Raw genomic sequence first — 14,318 nt, forward strand, 5'->3', positions numbered from 1 at the left:
AAATCACAAATGGATAACAGCAAAAAACACAAGTCAATAATAATGTCCTTTATATTTTACTGCATCATAGAAGTCTAGGACTAAAAAAGACATTAAAAGCCACCTAGGCCCACCTCTCTAAAAGATACAACTCTACTTCAACCTCTGCCCAACTGCCTCAACCCTACCCCAAGTGGTCATATTTAGGCTAAGTATGGAGCCTGCCTCTCCAGTTCTGGGACACTGGCTTACCGGTAAGGCATTCTTTCCCATCTTTGGATAGCTCTGATTGTTCTTCTTTATGTTAAGTTTAATGTACAAACAAAGGTCGCTTTGAGCTTTGGATTTGGAGTTATGGTTTTTATGATTTTTCCATCCAGAAAGCTTTTCACAATTTCCTGACTTCAAAAAACAAAGGTACTCTCCTCATCAGGGACAGAAGATCCTCTCATGAGGAAAAAGAGAAAAAGGTTTGGAGCACGTTTTGTAGCATCTTTGCACAGAGATGATTAGTAGCTAATTTTTTTAATATCTCTTGGAAGAAAATAGTTACTGTAAACTCCTAGAAAAGATGGCTATTTTTATTCAAAAAGCTTCCCTTAAAGTAGATCCAGTCTTTATATGAAGTTTTAAAAATGAGACCAAATTGCAAGCAACAAATTTTATGTTCTCAATATTTTCTAAGGCACAAGATTAAAATAATAAAATCTAATCATAAACACAAACAAATTTTGCCCACCAAACACCCCAATATGTTAAAAATATAAATTAACCTTAGTTAATCTTATCACTTCTTATTTTAATAATTAATACATTGATTGCAACAGATTTGATTTTGCTACAGAAGTGGCCTATTTATAACATCTACAGCCCATGGAAAATATGCCAGGTTCATCTTCCAGGGTGATGAGAGAAGGGACACATTTAAAAGTAAAAAAGAGATTTATAATTCCAGGATCCTTTTTATTCCATGTTAACTTGCTACCTCTACCGCAGGATGAAGCTATTTATAGACAGTTGACAAGGACAAAACTGCCTTAAGTCCAAGCCACATTAGCTTAGATCATTCTTATGAAAAATGCAACACAGAATTTCCCAGATTTAATTCATTATTAATATTAGATTTATCATTCATGTTCATTAATTATTTTATAAATACTCGAATAAGACTGCCTGTTTAACTATTTAGTAAAGACTTAAGGATCAGATAAAGCATTCAATGGTTGTTGCTAGAAGTAATCTCAATTCCCAATATCTATTAATTTATTTGGTTTTAAAAACAGTTTGTGGGGCCGGCCCAGTGGTGCAGCGGTTAAGTTCGCATGTTCCGCTTCTCAGCGGCCCGGGGTTCACCTGTTCAGATCCCAGGTGCGGACATGGCACCGCTTGGCAAGCCATGCTGTGGCAGGCATCCCACATATAAAGGAGAGGAAGATGGGCACGGATGTTAGCTCAGGCCCAGGCTTCCTCAGCAAAAAAAAGAAGGACTGGCAGTAGTTAGCTCAGGGCTAATCTTCCTCAAAAAAAAAAAAACGGTTTGCTTTCCCAAGTTAGAAAGAGAAGAATCCAAGTCCATCACAAAAAGGCTGTTTCTCTAATGCTCAACTCAATTGCCATCTCTCCACAAGTCATCTCTAAATATCCCCATCTGCAAGTGATCATTCTTTCCTGTGAACTTTCAGAGCCCTTGATCTGCACCTCTTTCTGCCCTCACTACATTACCTTGTATGACCATAATTTATGTATATGTCTTACCGTATTTCCCCTTGTGGTGGGTAGGACCTGAGTATGATCCATCTCTGGATCCCTGACAGCATCTAGCACACAGTCTGACAAGTAATTACTCCTGAATGAAGGGTCAAGCAAGTTGCTAGGTAGGCCTTTCCAAGAAAAAGAGGCCTCCTGGAAAGCCTGGCCCTGAAACAGACTTACTGGGATTGTTTGAACCACCAAAAAAAGGGGTTATATAGACTATTCTGGGAAGCTTGGAATAAATGAGGTTCTCTCTGGGCCTTTAAAGTAGGAAGAACTACAATCAGAAACCTACCTGACTTACTGAAGTGAATTTAAGATAACAGGGCATGACAGAAGACACAGACGCACAGACACAGACATATGCGTGTATAAGCACGTGCAGGTGCTGAAAGTTGCAAGGCAGACTAGAAGGCTGGAAACATGGGTGCATACCATTCATTCCCAAGTGTAAATCTTTCTTTCTTTCTTTTTTTTTTTAAAGAGTGGCACCTGAGCTAACAACTGTTGCCAAGCTTTTCTTTTTTTTTTCCCCCTGCTTTTTCTCCCCAAATCCCCTCAGTACATAGTTGTATATTCTAGCTGCAGATCCTTCTAGTTGTGGCATGTGGGACGCTGCCTCAGCATGGCCTAATGAGTGGTGCCATGTCCGCAACCAGGATCCAAACCAGTGAAACCCTGGGCCACCGAAGCAGAGCTCGCGAACTTAACAGCTCGGCCAGAGGCCGGGCCCTGTAAGTGTAAATCTTTTGAAAGTCAGAATCTTCTTAGAAAGGTGAGCAGGATGGATTAGCAAAGTTTAAAAAATTAATATCAATAGGTAAGTAGGAGGAGAAGGAGGGCAAATACCTCTGTTTTGCCATCCTTTCACAGGAAGATGAGAAAATCATGGAGGAAATGAGATGATTCAATCAGATCACTTAAAAGGTGGACAATCTAGCTGCCACTCTAATACACACTCTTTATCATTCTTGAAGAAAGAAAAAGAGACCTAAGCAGGTTTCAAAATATCCCAGGAGCAGAATGCTCTTCTTTTAAGATTCTCTCAGCAATCTTTCAAGCTCTTGCTTTTGATCAGGTACCATGCTCGCCAAATCCTCCCTTAACAATATGCCTGGACATGAAACAAGATGTATCAAAACGATCAACCTCATAAAATACAAAGAAATATAAGGCTTTATTGCAATATTCCTCAGTTTTCTAAAACTGTACTTTTAGGCTTCAGCTCCCTATTTCTTGGTATATACCTCATTCTCTCTACGAAAGTCCTTTATAACATGCCTAAACCTACGTTATAGCTCTGTGAAGCAATTAAAATCAAATAGATGTTGTTAGGAGATAATACCTAAAACCCTGACATCACAACAACTGTTCAAAGACAAAAGACCACAGGAAGCTCCCCTAAAATGAAGCCCAATCGTTGACCAATGCTGCTTCCTATTAAAGTACTAGAGCTGACCCACCCCAGGCACTCAAGTTTTACCTAAAAATAATGCTCTCATTGTCAAATGCAAGCAAATATCTCTTAGCCCAGTTGTGACTGAAAAACAAATCTAAACATTGGTATCAACCATCTTTCCCCTTAATGCCCCCCAATCCAACCTGCAGCCTTTAGGCCTTTCACGCTGTGAGTGTCCCCAGTCACTCCTGTCAATCTCCAACTCTACATGTATCAACAAGAGTCTCTCCACATTCACAGTGTGTACCTTCTTCACTCCTTTTGGCTTGCATTTTGATCATGTCTTCCTCTGTCACTAGATGACATGTTTTTTATTTTGCCCAACTGGCAGTCCCGTCACATGCATTTTATGTTCCAGTACTGCTGAGGTATTTACTGAAGTTAGTTACAGGTTTCTTTATCTGAATTAGCTAAAACTGTTGGGATGTTATATTTCAAACAGTGAGAGAGAAAGAGAAAGAAAGAATATTACTATGAATAAATAGATGGATAAGAAGAAAGGGGGTAGAATTTAAGCTAATTTGTGCTTGCTATTTTAGATATTCTTCCAAACTACAAAAAAAGTGAAAACTAAATTTGAGAACTGAGATTTTCGAAACAAAACAATTCCACCAACAGATAATTTGGTTCTTATGTTTGTGCAGCTGGACCTAAGGACATAAGCCATTATCAATCACGATGGCTAAAAAGCATTTTAAGCCTTAAGGGGGCATATGTTGTCCACAATAAAACCAATCTCAAATTGACAATTTCAGAAGGCGAAAAATAACACTGCTATGGAAATTAAAAGACCTATGTTTGTGAACTGGCCTGCTGCCTAGTGGTGGCCTTGGGCCCGTCACTTCACTAGGTCACTCCAGGAGGGATACACACTGAACACATAGGCCAAACAAGTGGTTTGGTATGGAAGGCCTACACTTCACTACTCAAGGAAGCAATAAATGAATGGATACAAGGGAAGGCAAGGTGACCAGAGAGAAAGAGAGGGTTCAAAAGTCTTTGTTTAAGCTCATCTAAGGTTTCTACTTAAGCAAGAAAGCACTAAGCTTAGTGCCAGAAACCTTACTAGTTAAGTTCTAAACTCTTACATAACTGGATACCTGATGATCATACTTACTGGCAGGTTATTACACAGTACCCACTACAATAAGAATGAATAACGTACCCTTACTGGAGATCCCTTTCCCCAGCCCTGATTAATGCCAAGCTCAATGTGTGAGGATTTGTCTGTCTCTAGCTCCAAGTATGAGTATGAAGCAGTTTTTCAAACTGCCTACTGAAAAACCATGCTTCCTAAAAGACTAAGGGTTGGAACTGGCCGCACACTCCTCTCCCTTAAAGATCCGCTCACAAGGACACATTTTCAAATTGGCAGCAGAGACACTTTTCCTTCAAAACAAAAACATTTTTCTCTTTGCTATCTACTACAATATAATCTTTTAAACAGGTGCTAAATCATAATACACCTATAGTATAAGTAGAAAAAAATGAAGACGTAGTAACTAGTATAAGCAATGAAACTGATAAGAAACCATAAATAGAACATTTAAAAACCTGTTCCTGTAGAATACAAATGGTATGTAAACATGTTACTTCACACTTTCTTCCTCATTCCTTCATTCATGCTCAACTTCAACCATCCCTGCATTTATGGCAGCAATAAAACACTATCAGCATTTTGTATGATAGAGAAAAAAGACCAAATGTTTTAGTGAAGTATTCTAAAGCAAGGGTCCACAAACTACAGCGCACAGCCTACAAATGTGACCTGCAGTCTGTTTTTGTAAATTACATTTTACCGGAAGACTGCAACTCTCATTCACTCTACAGCTTATTTCGTGCTGCAACAGTAGAGTTGAAGTATTACAACAGAAACCATATGACAGGCAAATCAAAAATATTATCTGGCCTTTTACAAAAAAAGGATCACATAATATTTAGAACCTGGTTCTAAAGCATGTTAAGTGCTTTATTTCATTGAATCCTTCCATGACAGAGGTAGTGTCATCCCTCATTTACTGATGGGGAAACCGAGTGCCAGAGATTGAGAAGCTGGACCTAGATCACACAGCTATTATACGGCTCCCTCACCTGTTCAGTCTCTGTTAGGAGTGAGCTAGGCCAGCCCTCTCTGCTGCACAGAAATATTTGTTAAACTCTTTGACCCTCCAACCTAATGAGAGTAAATAAACTCTTGCAGGAAGAATGGTGAGTAACTGGTTTTTCAGGCCCTGAGCCTGAAAGAGAATTTGGACATGAGCAAGAGATAGAAATAGTGCCTGTGGCCTGAGTTAAATTGCATCCTAAAACAAAGAGCCATTTTGCTTACTGAGATTTGTTTCTGAGATTCAGAAACCCTGAGAACAACCTCTTGCCCAGCTTCTGGCGGATCCTGTGTTTGTGTATGCCCAGGAGAGGTAAGAAGTGTGACTCTGAAGAATGTTTCAAGGATACCAACTTAAAAGCTTTAGAATTTACAAACTACTTGTCACATACCTTACCCTCAATTGATTTTCACTCAGCTCAGTGATAAAAATATCAATATTATTCCAATTTTATAGTTAAGAAAGCTGTGGATTGGGTATCTTAAGTTACTAGCTCAAGGTCACAATATAACAAATAGTGGAGTCAGAAACACAAAAGTTCTAAAGTTCTGTTCTTGATTTAGTATAGCTTGTTCACTCTCACTTTCTGCACTGTTTTAAGGTATGTGTATATTCAAACTGTTCAGAGAGACAAACAGTCTCAGCTTGGATTATTGACTCAAATCCTTAACCCAAAAGACCATTTTCATCCACTTGTTCCCAGCATCACTGTGGCAATCAAAAAAGAGCAGATGCTAATGGCATTGCTACCTCCTATCATACGAGCCTTTCTCTTATTTCTTTCTTGTCTCTCTTTCCATGCTGTGTCACTCTTTTTTCTTTTCTATTTATCTTTCCTCTTTGCATATCTCTAGGTCAGTCTCTAGCACCTAAGAACATGCAGCTGCGAACAGTGGGGGGCAGTAAAGTACAGAGTAAGAACATAAAGAAAACATATTGGACCTGGGGGTTCTTGCTCTCTGGCTACTAACTTGCTATCTTTATGATCTTGGGCAAATCACTTAACTTCTTGGGGCCTCTGTTCACATACAGCAGCACCTCACAGGGCAACTGCAACACACAAATGGGAAAACACATCTTAGAACGCCTTAAAAAATACCAAGCATCATACAAATGCCAGATGGCATACCATCATCATTGCTCAGAGCTAGACAAGATACCTACTCCTGGCCTGAACAGCCTCAGACACAATACCAAGTCCAAAAACCAATCTCCTTTAGGTAGTGTAGCAAGTAACCCAACTTGCTTCTTTCTCTCCCTAATTTAGACTACTTACTTAGTTTTTAACATGTTTCCTAAGAATCCAGTTTCAGATGCATGGAAAGAAATGTACAGAGAGAAATCTTCTCCCATCTCTGTTATAAACATGGAATAATTTTTAAAGCCCTTTAACTATTAAATTTAGAATGAATGTCCTAGTTCCAAATAAGCAAAGAATTCAAGATGGAAATGACTAGGAATGCTCCAAATTTAAACCCCCTGAAATGTCAATGATCAAGAGCTTTGCAGGTTTTCCCTCCAGACTAATTCAAAATCATTTAAATTCTTAGAACATGTCTCCTTACACACCTCAGACTTCTGTAACCTAGGAGTGTGTGGCTGTTTTCTTGCAGAAGGAATTTTGTTTGCTATGTTAGAGGACGAAGGAGATCTGGAGTCTAGGCAGCCATCTCACCCCACCTGGCCCCACCACCCAAGAAAAAGATTCTGTTCTGAGCTCTGAAGAGAGCTCTAGCTGCTTCCATCTCCATCCAAGATCCTGGAGTGAAGGGAACATGTTCTGAGAGCAGAAATTTTTGAGACTACCTCATGGATCTAAACCAACTTTTTAAGGTTTTTTGGGAACAGCACTTTTAAGAAGCTTGCTTTTACAGTACAACTATAAGAAATTTAAATATACACATCCACTAAACAGTGACCACTAAATTTTCTTCTCCCCAAGAAACCACTCTGGGCGCCCAATAAAATCCATTTCTACAATTAGCATATTCACTTTCTTCTGACTTGTCTGTGTGACATATTATTATTACTATTATCTTGGACGTTATTTCTTAAGTCTACAATTTCCATGCCCTTATTTCTCCCCAGTTCTTATGTAATTGTCTGTTTCTGGCACATCCTCAAGGGAAACATGCTTTGCACACAGTGGGGATTCAACACACATCTACTGAATGAACAAACACAAGCTCCTCAAGAACTATTTTAAGGCCCCAAGAATCTTTGGCCTCACTCTGGGTTCTTTTCTTTGAGATGTGCGTATGGGGAAATCCCTTCTTAAGTACCTGTGCTCAGCAGTGCAAAACCTTTGTGTGGTAATCTGATGGAAAAGTCAAAAAAGAGTGGGGATGGAGAGAAACTTGTTCTACTTCAGAAAATGTAGCACAAACGCAGATAATTAATCATAGACTCCACTGGAAAATGGGAGATCGTGCTGGTGAGTTAATCCACCTAAAAACTGGGGGGGTGGGGGGGAGGGGAGTTTGGGCAGAGAACTCTTAATTAAAAACCTGGAGGGTGTTATAAGAAAGTCAGTATGAGCTTGGCTGTATTGATTTGGCTGTATGGCTTCTGCTGATTCACAGATACACTGAATTCTGCCCTCTGCTTAGTGCCTTTTATCACTGATGAAAGAGAGAGAGACAGAGAATGAGAAGAAAAGTCCTCCAAGCTAACCAAACCCTAAATCTCCCTCTTCCATGTATACAGCTGTCAGGAACTGAGAATGTAAAGACCACTTCAAAGAATGCCAAGTAACTGAGATGGGTATGCTAATCCTTTACATTTGTACACGCTTTACACCTTGTAAAGTAGCCTTTTCTACATTATCTCATTTGTTTTTCACTACAAACACAGCACAGGTACTAATACTCCCATCTGACAGATAAAGACACTTTATCCAGACAGACTGAGGGACTTGCTGTGAGTCACAAGGCAAGCATATGCCAGATCTGGAACTAAAACCCATATGCCCTGATTCTCAGTTCTGCGCCCTGTCACCGCATGCTCTCCTTCCTCTTTAGAACTGATAACTCAACAGAGGACCAAAAATTTAAGAACCTGTGGGTCTTCTGAGCCTGGAACATAAATCTGTCAAGCCTTTTACCTTTAGTTTTCCTGATCATTCTCCTGGAAAAAGTACCTCAAAATTGCCAAGATGCCAGATTCTTACACATTCCAAAGTGGAAAGCCTAATCAGGTTTTCAAGTTTGTTAAAGCTGTAGCTGTAGACAAGGATTTGGACTTGGGGCTATCTGGTCACCAACCAAGAGTGGAGATGAAAGATGTGACAGATCAGGTTCACTCTCTAAGGGCCTGGTGATGGGAAGTCACTCTCTCTTTCCACTATAGTTTAGAGGGAATAGCCTTAGTCTAGCCCTCTTGCTGGAGATGTTCCCATAGCTGCACATTTATAGGAGGAATCATCTGGCTAAATTCTATGGAGTGTTTCAAAATTATCGCTATTGCTCCATTGTGAACACGGTGACAGTGTTATTTTAATTATGCAGCCATCACTCCAAGAAATCAGAATTCTTTTGTTCTAACTACCTCATTAGGGGTAAAGCAAGGACTATAAATCACAGCTAGGAAATATAAAGCAACTGATTATTTAAGAACACTGTGACATCTAAAAATAACTATCTCTGTGGTTCAAGATACGGACCCAAATCTAGGAGGTGCTCACTACATACCACAAAGTGTGCACTTGCACAGCTAAGGCACACCACAGAACACCTTACATAACTCTGACCTCATATCTATTTTGAAAAAGTTCAACTACTATCTGACCTTAATGAATTTAGGATTCACAAAAGCCAATTTCCCAACACATGGGTAGTATTCATATAATATCTGTTTACACTACGCTTTGTTCTGAAAAGAAAGGTAGCTGTGTTCACCTATCTTGTTTGACAAAAGCTTTAAAAATAATTCAATTTGACTCTATACTTGCTCTTTTTATGATCAACTTCTTTAGTCATATAACGTAAGAGCATGTGAGAACTCTGGGAAAATTCCCATTTTTTTTTTTTAAGTGTGCCTTTTAGGGGAAGAGCAAACACAGGAAAAAGGGAGATGGGAGGAGGAATTAGTCCCATAAGATGGAGACAGCTATGGCTTGTTTTTCATATACAGTAACAAGGTACACAAAATGGGGATAATAATCCTCACTATTATCCTCAAAATGGGGATAATAGTCCTACCTACCTTAGGTAAATACCAAGTGAGAGACTAAATATAAAATTACTCCATTAGCTATAAAGTACTTTTTTTTTTTTTGAGGACTAGCCCTGAGCTAACATCTGCAGCCAATCCTCCTCATTTTGCTGAGGAAGACCGGCCCTGAGCTAACATCCATGCCCATCATCCTCTACTTTATATGTGGGACACCTGTCACAGCATGGCTTGCCAGGTGGTGCCATGTCCGCACTCAGGATCTGAACTGGCGAACCCCAGTTCACGAAACGGAAAGTGAGCACTTAACTGCTGCACCACAGGGCCGGCCCCACAAAGTACTATGTTTTATAGAAACATTATATACTATTCCATTGCTTAACTACCTCCAAGGGTAGCTTCATAGACATTTGGCCAGTTAATTACCAGAAGACAAATAATCATGGAGTTCAGGATATAAATAACCAGGTAAGATGGCTGGAAATTTACCACCATTTCTCTAGTGAGAAGTTTCTTATTGCTTTTATTTTAGATTGAGGATAATTACAACATACCTAGCCTAGAAACTAAATATAGGTGCCTTATATTAAAAATTCTGCTAAATCCTACAGATGAAGCCATGCTATTCCTGGTAATTTATTGTGTGCTACTCATCAGTGTTATCACAATCATGTGGCTATAAATTACTTGCTAAGCAAATGTTGCCAAATTCCTACATCTATATATGTTTGGCTTCATGCAGAATGCTGCCATTTGAGACTTTACAAAGCCAACACTAGTAAGATTAAGCCCAACGCAACTCAGAAAAAAATCTCTAGTCTTTGCACCAGACGGAGATGTGTGTGTGCATACGTAAACCTTAAACAAGAAAGCTTAAGGTTATACATACACAACATACATACATATACATATATATCTAATCTCAAGGAACTACTGAATAACATTTCAAGGAAATATTTGTACATTTTGAGAACAAGCGACAGATTCTACGGCAGTATTTCTAATCTCTTACATGTCAAGGTACACACAGAAAATGTTAATATTAGCTTTCTGAAAATTTAACCTATGGGCTGGTACTGATGCCCTCCCTCAGTTTAACTTGTCACAAGACTGTCTATCACACATGGTGCTCTAAGTATCCGAGAAAAATGTGGGCTGGCAGTGACACCTTTACTTTGTTACATATACCTAGATAAGAGAAGTTATAGATACTTTCTAGTTTTAACAAAACACTTAAAAAATGAACAAGTGACTTTTTAGAGTAAACAATACTAATTCATATATGAGAGGTGCACGCTCAGATAATACAGGTGCACAATCAAAACAGCTTAGAGAACATGGACCCAGCGGACTCTGCCATGCTTATTTCTAGATGTCTCAACTTCAGGGTCCCACCTTTTCTGTGTTTCTATCTTTAACAAGAAGCTCTATTCTTCTGGTCCTTCTGTCCATTCTCTCCCTTGATTCTCTCCCATCCATTCCCCAGGTTCAGCTATGATCTCTCTGAGCTTAAATTCCAAATATACATTACCAGTTCTGATATTTTCCCAAAGTTTCGGTCAGGCATGTGTAGCTGCCTGCTGGACATCTCCAACTAGAAAGCCACCCAGAACTCAAAGTCCATCTATCCACCAAAATCATCTCTCTCTTCTTCTTTCCCCAAACCTGATCCTTCTAACTTTTCTGTTTCTATCCTCCAGTCACCCAGGCTTGAAATCTCAGAGTCATCCTGGACACTTTGTTCTTCAATTCTAATCAACTGCTAAATTCTGTAATAACAGTGTCCATCTCCTGACTTTCTTCATACCGCCTCGACCTCTGTTCAGGCCCTCAGCACTGGCATGTAATAATAGAAATAATGATGATGATCTTAGCTAACACTCATTTAGTGCAATGTGCCAGGGATGGTTCTAGGCCCTTTACATTGCTCTCTTTCAACCCTCATCACAATCCCGTAAGTGCTGTGAACCTAGTGTATAAACTCACCGCACTGTTCACTGTTTCCAGCGTCTTCTCAAATTCTACTCATTTCCACATGATGCTTAATAAATCTTCTATAAAAGCACAGCTCAGATAATGCCACATCAACCTATTACCCCAAATCTTCAACGGTTCACCAATGTCACGCAGAGACAGTTCAAATTTCTTAGCCTGGCAGTCAAGGCCCTCCAACATCTGACCTCAACTTACTTCTCCAGACTTCTTTCTTTTGTCACTCGCTCCTGTTCCTAACTCATCTCCTTATGCTCTAAGCAGACTGGACCATTTACTGCTTTCTTCAGCCCAGGCTGCACTATTTGAATCATGACCTTGTTCCTCCTGTTCCTCATGACTGAAATGCCCTTGTCCCTACCTCCCTGAGTCCAATGCCCAGTTAAACTGCCTTCCTTCATTCCCAAGCCAGAAGTACAGATCTGCCCTCCTCTGAATTCTGTGTCCTTTGCTTGTACTTTCCTAACAGTTTCATATACTTGATACATATCATTTGTCTCCTCTACAGATTTTTAGATCCAGGAGTAAAATTTTATTTGTACATATTTTTTAAGTCTCCAAAGACATGCCTGCATGATGAATTAGTGAAAGGAAGTGTAAAGCATCCAACTTTAGTATTTTCTCAAAGGTAAGAACTACATAGCTTAAGTGGATAAAGGAAAAATTCATTTTATCTGGATATTTCCAGCCAAGCAGGTCCTCTCTTTAGTTTTCTATGTAATTGAAACTATGGAGACAGACCAAAACGATAGTACTTCCAAGAAAAAAGGATAACCAAGTGAAGCAGCACTGCTGTTTGCTGTGGTTATTTTAGTCTCCTTTCTTCCTTTGAACTAAGGCACACAAGGTCACAAGCTATGTTATGCCACTTCAAAGTTAAACATTTACTAGGTGTTTTTTTTTCTTTAGTTCTGCCTTTACACTGGAATTTACCTTCATTTCTTATCCTTCAACTGTCCTTTTTCACTGCAGGGTGCAGAACTGTAATTTAATTTACAGTAAATACCCTAAATAGAGAAAAACTTTTGGTCAATCATTCACCAGTGAGGTCTGGCTTTGGAATGCCAAGGGGAGAACCAGGAAGATAAGGGTGATAATAGAAATAGAATCTGCCAAGTTCTAAAGAGCTGGGCCCAACACTGAGGTAGCAGAAAGAAGAGATTAAAAAGAAAATTAAGGGGCCGGCCCGGTGGTGCAGCGGTTAAGTGCGCACGTTCCGCTTCAGCGGCCCAGGGTTCACTGGTTCGGATCCCAGGTGCAGACATGGCGCCGCTTGGCAAGCCATGCTGTGGCAGGTGTCCCACATATAAAGTAGAGGAAGATGGGCACGGATGTTAACTCAGGGCCAGGCTCCCTCAAAAAAAAAAGAAAGAAAGAAAATTAAGTTTCTGGGAAATGAAGACATGACGTAGATACCATCCAGCTGTGTCGATTTTAATTTTCAGTCACAGTATACCACCTTAGGACTTAAATATTACATAAGTTTCATCATTCAAGCTCTCATTCTTTCAATAAACTATAACTTTTGTTCATATATAAGAAGGTGGGAAAAAGAAATCCAAGTAGAAAAGAGAAAAATTCTCAAGTAGATTACAGCCTATCAGAGAATATGCAAAATAAGAACAAAAACCAAATCCACAAGTAGCCAAACACACACATGCAGATATACAATACCACTTTGCTGGTAGTAAAGAGTAAAGTTGGCACAGTTAAAATATTATTTTGGGAGTATATAGACAACAATTTCTATTTCAGTCTTATCCAATGCTTAAAATGATCCTGGGATCTTGGTTTATTAAATACAGGTTGGCTTAAGGACTCACATGAAGAACCAGCTCCAAACTTGTTTGGAAATTAGCTTGTTCTTGAGGTGCGTTAACAACACAAAACAAAACAAAATGAAAAAAGAAACAACTAACTGGCACACAGGTTGTGTTTGCATACCTTAGTTTACTTCCTTGTATGCATAAAAGTAACCTAGTTCTCTGGGACACCTCAGCCAGGTGGGCACCATTAGCTTCCTAGCTGATTCTCAGCTTTCTGAATAAGCAACTGGCTGAGACAAGAGATCTTCAGATCCCAAAGGGATGGTAAGTCTGCTGCCACAGCAGACTTTCTACCCAACAGACTCCACATGGAGACTTCTGAACCTCTTCCATGGCCCATTTTCTCTCTGTTCCTTCTGTGTTCAAATAGCAAACCTGTACACATGTACCAAAAGGAAGAGAAATACAGAAAATAATAAGTAAAAACAACGTAGAGGAATAAAAGAAACATGGAATGAGCTGAGTGGGAGTCGAATCTCTGAACTCGCAGAAGCCAGACATTAAAAAGCTGAAAGGGGGCCTGTCCCGTGGCCAAGTGGTTAAGTTTGCGTGCTCTGCTTCGGCGGCCCAGGGTGTCACCGGTTCAAATCCTGGGCGCGGACATGGCACCACTCATCAAGCCATGCTGAGGCAGCATCCCACATGCCACAACTAGAAGGACCCACAACTAAGAATATACAACTATGCACCGGGGAGCTTTGGGGAGAAAAAAGAAAAAAAAATAAAATCTTAAAAAAAAAAAGCTGAAAGATTGGGGCTGCTAACCCATCTGGGCCTCAACTTCCCCACTTTATAAGAAGGGAATTAGACAAGATCCCTAAATAATTTTGATCAGCCTAACTTAAGAGTATACAAACTCTGTGTGCATGTATCATTGGGGATAGGGATATGCAAAAATAACTTCATTCATGAAGAAGATCATGTATAAATCATTAGCTTTAAGAATGCTTTTTGGGTTACTGAAGCCTCCACAAAAGTATATAGCTTCTTTAAAAGGAGATCTCATCTTGCTTTAGGAACACAAAGTCCACAGGG

At 39.6% G+C, this 14,318-nt stretch overlaps 1 protein-coding gene across 35 annotated transcripts in view; it reads right to left on the reverse strand.

Annotated features, from left to right (window-relative positions):
* The window catches only part of NFYC (nuclear transcription factor Y subunit gamma), a 63,958-nt gene that overhangs the window by 31,680 nt on the left and 17,960 nt on the right, over positions 1 to 14,318 (reverse strand). For 2 of the 35 annotated variants that reach the window (XM_070260310.1, XM_070260292.1), the window contains exon 3: positions 13,402 to 13,658. The exons of 29 other annotated variants lie outside the window; for them this stretch is intronic. The gene's annotated coding sequence lies outside the window, so the exon portion shown is untranslated. Of the gene's footprint in view, positions 1 to 231; positions 979 to 6,237; positions 6,346 to 12,390; positions 13,659 to 14,318 lie in introns of those variants that run through there. 4 more of the 35 variants (XM_070260308.1, XM_070260291.1, XM_070260311.1 and 1 more) reach the window with 3 other exon arrangements.

Source organism: Equus caballus, chromosome 2 (genome assembly GCF_041296265.1).
Source record: "Equus caballus isolate H_3958 breed thoroughbred chromosome 2, TB-T2T, whole genome shotgun sequence".
Taxonomy (NCBI): domain Eukaryota; kingdom Metazoa; phylum Chordata; class Mammalia; order Perissodactyla; family Equidae; genus Equus; species Equus caballus.